Source organism: Punica granatum, chromosome 1 (genome assembly GCF_007655135.1).
Source record: "Punica granatum isolate Tunisia-2019 chromosome 1, ASM765513v2, whole genome shotgun sequence".
Classification (NCBI taxonomy): Eukaryota; Viridiplantae; Streptophyta; class Magnoliopsida; order Myrtales; family Lythraceae; genus Punica; species Punica granatum.
In genome coordinates this window covers 38,756,143-38,762,142 of record NC_045127.1, presented here as the reverse complement: position 1 = coordinate 38,762,142, position 6,000 = coordinate 38,756,143, and positions in this window count along the sequence as shown.

Genomic DNA, 6,000 nt, shown 5'->3' with positions numbered 1-6,000 from the left:
CGATATACACCCGGTAACGCCTAGGAGACCCGACTCTTCGTGCGACCAGAACTCGGTGTTGGAGGCTTCAAATAGGAAATCTAAGCCCGGAAATGGACTTAGGGGGTTGAAAATATGTAGGCTAGGGAGTTTGGTGATTTTTGGCTTAAGTCGGGTCGGGTGGTTACCGGAATACCGGGTGGTTTTCCAGGGATTTTGGCCGGTTTCGGCCTTGGCACGGGCTGAACGAAAGTGAGGGAGAGGGCTGGGTCTTGAGAGGTTTTTTTGAGAGAGATTGGCTTGAGAGAGAATGGATTTGAAGAAGTGATTAGAACTAATGATGCTAGAGGCTTTATGGGAGTGGCTAACGGCTTGGTTAGGGAAGCTTAATCACGGTTTTGGGGCCTAAGCTAGGGCTGCCGAAAATATCTAGGGGATTAGGATGGGGTTTGTGAGTGGAGGTTTGATGGGAGTAGATGAAAAGAGATGGGAGTTGATGGATGGATGTAAGTGTGTAAGAGATGTGAGAGGAATTTGAAATGGGTGGAAGAGGGAAGCTTGGAGCCGTCGGGTTTGGGATGGAGCCGACGGGAGAGGGAGGAGCCGCGGCTTGAGGCTGTCATGTCGGAGCCGTGGGTTTGAACTGTGGCTTGGGGTTGAGCCATGGCTTGATGGCTCGGCTTGGCTGAGCTGTGGGTCCCATTCGATTGAGAGAAAAGCCAGAAAATGCTTGAAACTTGATTGAACTCGCACCCGACCTTCGATGTCCAATTAATTTGAAGATTTGGAATGCTTGAATGACGAGGATTTGAATGAGCCTAATATCGCCATGTGTCGTGTGAACGAACTTTCGGGCGACTCGGCGCCTCGAGAGTCGGTTTTGCCCCGTTTGGACGTTCGGAGCGGAGTTTAGCATCCCCCGGTCCCCGATTGCTCTTTGTGCATCCTAACATTCATTTTGGCGATCCTTTTGCCCCGTGAGGGATCGTTGACCCGTCGCCCTCGGTCGGGGACCGTTGGCCCGGGACGACCTAGGGACCTTTGACCGGGGCTCTCTCAGTGTTCCCTGAATGTCTTGAGGTGCTCGAGGATCGTTGTGATCTCTGCTTTCCGTGGACGTGCCTCGAAGGCTTGCCGGGAGACGTTCATGATCACTGATGCGTCCCTCGGGGAACTAGGTCGAGCTCCGGTAGGTCATCTGAAGCTTGTTCCCCGACCCAGGTGGTCCCTGGGTGCCCTAGGCCCGCTTCGAGGGGCCGTTTGCTTATCAGTGGAGCGGGCCCCGGGAGCTCTGTCAGAAAAGGCGTCCGTGAGGGATCGAGGTGTCCTGGCTTAAGCAGGATGCCCCGGAAAATGCGCCCGGACGTCTCGTTGGTCACTTTGGCACTGAGAGGGATTTTTGAAGCCCCATATTGGGCACCTCTCGGTGCTTCGATGGCTCGGTGATAAATAGTGCCACAGTGCCAGCTCCGTCGTTTTCGGGATTCCTTGCTCGTTCGTCCTTCTGATGGCTTTCCTCCGCTTTTACGAGTGACCTAGCTCCCTCTCCTATTGCTCATGACCCCGCGCCCGCCTATTTGCCTCTGATCGCCGGGTGATGAATAGTGTCCCGGGCTTCGGTCGGGGATCCTCGTGTGGGAGACCGGTGGGCCAAAATGGGGTGCTGACAGGTAACACTCGTCGATAGGTTGCAAACATGCATTGGTGCCCTTATCGAAACTCGCAATTTTAGAAAACCCGAGACACGTGGTCCGATGTGGCATTGACGTCTAGGAAGGACTTGCACGTCTTGACTCAAGGTTTCACCTAATTTCAAGTAACTCAAGTCGGGGCGTGGAAGTTCTTTTTAGATCATTTCCAGATAGATTGACCGGTTCTTTGGCTCTTTCAGGGCTCTTGCACAACCTTGGAAAATCTAGGGAATTGGTCGGCGCCGGTCACAGGCCGAGGTGGCCCGCATCGCGTAATCTCTCTTTTTTGAAACAATTTTCACTGCAAGGGTAAAATCGTCTATTTGCAATGTAGCGACACCTCTAGGATTAAGTAAGAGAAACACTACGGTACTAGATTAAGGACAGGCTACCTGTCTAGGCGCAGGTTCATCAACATAGCCATCCCTATCCGACCGATGAGTTTCTGTAACCTTAGTATAGTTTCGAGTATTTAGGTTGGGTATTTCGGCTCAAAATACGAATACCGGACTAATCGTGCACTTAGCTTAAGACAAGAATAGGCAATAGTGGGTTAGGCATTAGGTTCTAGGGTTTCCGGGCAAATCCATATTCGGTAATAACTTGTAATAACCGTAGTGTCATAATATAGAACAATCCTAAAAGGAACTCACAAACACAAGACTTGACTACAGACATCACGTCTGTCAGGCTCTCAAAAACAATGCCAATGTGAAATACCCTCCCGGGGCAGTCCTTGACCGATTTATACCCATCCCTTTTTTGTCTGTTTAGGGTAGGATTTGCACGCCAAGATACCCCGGTTAATGATCGATTAACTCACGTAAATTCGGTAATGACAAACCCCTTTTTTATTTACCAGTGCTTGCTTATTATATTTATGCACTTATTTGTTATACGGGTCGTGTCCGAATTCCTAGGATGTAATGCACACGGGGTCCATCGCCTCAACCGTCGATCACGGGGTTCAACGCTCCCATACACCGAGCACGTGCTTTATTTTTAGTTTTCGATCTTTCCTAAATACACAGTGAGCCCTTAGTGGAATAATGACTGAATGCAAACCAACCGGGTCCATGTGTTGTAATTTGTATATTTTACTTTATTTCGAGAGAACAATGCAAGGATTATTTGTATATTCATTTGTAAGGACCTCCGTTGGCAAGCGGACGGTTTCGAGAGATAGAATCGGTCGAACCAAGTTATGGATCCTTTAGGTGAGCAACATCGTACAGGACCAAGGCCCGGTCCACACGGTGAACCGTTTATCATGGTCCGGCTAACCAGAATGCGAGGATGGTGGACCGATCCCCCAACCCGAGCATTTGCTTTTATCATGGCTTCTTGGCTCGAGGCGATCGTTTCTTTCCAATTTACGATATCAAAACGCATAAGTTGAGCGAAACTTAATTAAGCGGTAATTAAACTAAAAATAGCAAGCCTAGACAAGCTAGAGTACCGATAGGGCACGCTGGATATAGGTTCGCACGTAACAGAACCCCCGAATTCGGAACCTTGAGTTATGTAAACTTTATGTCTTAGCAATTAGGTGTGCCCCGTACCCCTAGACCCGAGCAACTCACCGGCCCTCGACTTTCGGGTCGTAAATAGGTAGTGATGACTCAGTCTCACGCGTGTCCATCACTCTTCCCCATGGGAAGGTGGACACTCCCAAGCCTCGCCACAGTGCGCGCATGCGGACCCCAACTAGATTAAAATTCGGGTCCACACAGCTTGGCGACTCCACTAGGGACTTCTTAGAGGGTTTGGGCTCATTTCCGCTTGCTTTACTTGCTTGTTTATTTACCGCTTTCTATAATGTTCCGCTTATTTACTTTACGCACATGCATATGCATATCATTTTAGGTTTATGTACCTATGGGTTGCATCCCACCACTGGTGATAGGAGCATAGGTTAGATAGGGGTTCCAAGTAAGGGTACGTCGCATGGTTGGACCATCGATTAGGCCCCCCAAAAAGCCTTGCTTGATTTCAAGGAATTCACACCTTTGAGTCGGGCGCCCCCATCCCTAGATAGCACGGTCCTTGTAGAACTAAGCCATGCATCGTGCTTTGCCTTCATGCCAGCCTCCAACTCGACTTCAACAAACTGTCCGTCGAGTCAGCCTGCGCACCATTTGAGTCTTTTTCTATTTTTGAGAAAGATGTATCTTGTATTCTATACACTAAGCCGTTGTGCTTTTATTTTTCCGCACACATGCATCATGCGTTTTCAAAAAAACTACGCTGTCATTCACGTTGACGAATCCTAAACGGATTTTCCTGTCATCTTAGTAAGGGGCGCCTTGCTCGGCCTCTTGCCCACGCCTCGATAGAGTCCGTAAGCAAGCGAGGACCTCACCGACCCGTCACAGGATGCGGACGATACGTCTTCCAGGACACCATTCTCTTCGGGCACAACCACCATAGTTGACCTCACGAACATCAGGATCAATCACCGAGAGGTTACTAAGACAGATGAAGTACTTGTAGACTAGCCACAACTTTAGAAGGAACTCCCTCAACCCCGCACCGAGCTTCAGAGGCGCGACCAAGAGTTGGCTCGAAAGAGCGTCCCCTTGGAGAGGTCTAGGAAGAGGACCCGCGGAGGTCCACATACATCCTAGGATAGATACCTCTATGAGGTTTGGCCTAGAACCGATGCTTTCCAAAGCGACGCTCGCTCACGCCCCGAGCTTGGTGGAAGATCAATTTAGGATTTGATTTTACAAAATTTGCATTGTACTTCGAACCTTCTAAGTCAACGCGAACAACAACATTAGCTTTTCAAAATTCACGCATTGCATGCATTCCATTTATTTATTATTTCTCACAGCAACTACCCCGCATTCCAGTACTACAGACGAGTCATGTCAACCTTCGCAAGTAGATTACCTGCGGGCTTCACCCTTCTTCCATGGCAAGGCGAGTCGTGGTCTGAGGGTCGACCTACCTTCTCAGGCAAAACTAACCAATAGAGCGCTACCGCGCGACCGAGCGCGTCCCCCCATGCGATCAAAAGCGTTCCTCCGCGTAGTGCGAACACATTCTGTACCCATGCACGCACCCTCAGTGCACTTCACACATGTCCCTCAGTGCATTCGCACAACACCTACTAGGCCAGTTCGCTCCCCTACACACTTGCATTCAAATTACGAACATTTTTTGTTCCTTCATTACTTTTCCTCTTTTCATTGCAGGAAATAACTGACAAGAAGGCAACTTGAACCTTGAACGACCACAATAAGGACAACGAACACTCCCCGTTCAGCTCCTTGGAACTTCAATACCAAGTCCCAACCCTTCCTCCACAAAGATCACAAGTAACTGCTCCAACAGATAGAGAATGGCCCAGCCCACCCACCGCGAAAGTCATTTGTATGATCGCACCTCTGACCGAATGATGGTCCCAACCTGCCCTCCGTTGTGTCCACCAACCAGCCACCGGGGCAACAGGTATAATCTTTCTTAAACTCTCTTTTACTTTCATTTAAACGTAATTCCCGAACTGGCTCTCAACTAGAAAGAACCCTATCGATTTTGTCGAACCTGTTCGACCTGCCTGTCCTCATGGGACCTGACTCTTCGAGCCTTCCCTAGGACTGTTGCGCATGCCTACCCGCACTTGGAGAAAGTACTCCTATGCGGCCCCCAGTCTCGGTCTAACCACTCTAGGGTGGTGATGACTGGATTCTCGGAAAACGAACGTCCCACACGCGCGGCACCCCATGGGTCGCGCGTTGAACAGTGGGATTTCCCATGGGTCAACTCTACATTTCTTACTGCATACTCCACTACACAATCACCTAATACATCATAGGCGAAGAACGATGCACTGGTTCACACCACCCCGAGAACTCTTATCGGGTCTTTCTCACTATACTTCGACTGGGGAAGGGCCCGACGAGAAAGAACCCCCCATGAAGCCGAAGACGGAGATGATCGAGCAAACCACTCAACATCGACGCAAGCGTCTTCATCGAGATCGAGCATTACTTCAGGGCAAATCGGGCCTTCACCACTGCAAAGGCCCACCACTGACAACATGTAACAATAAGCCCCGGGGCAAGACACATCCGGTTTTAAGAGTGCCTATCCTCCAAGGGGAACCCTCCACGGGGAACGACAAGACACGGTCGGGATCTGCGATAGCACAAGGCGTCCGCCACAGACCACGTCAACAATAAAGACTGGGGCATCCCCGTCCAACATTCACGGCGAGGCAACCTCGGTCACCTACACTCCTGGGGCAAATTTTATTTTTATTTTTAGATGATAGGGGAAATCATTTGTAAAGTTTGCAAGGATGAGCAGCATGAAGTTCGGCTTC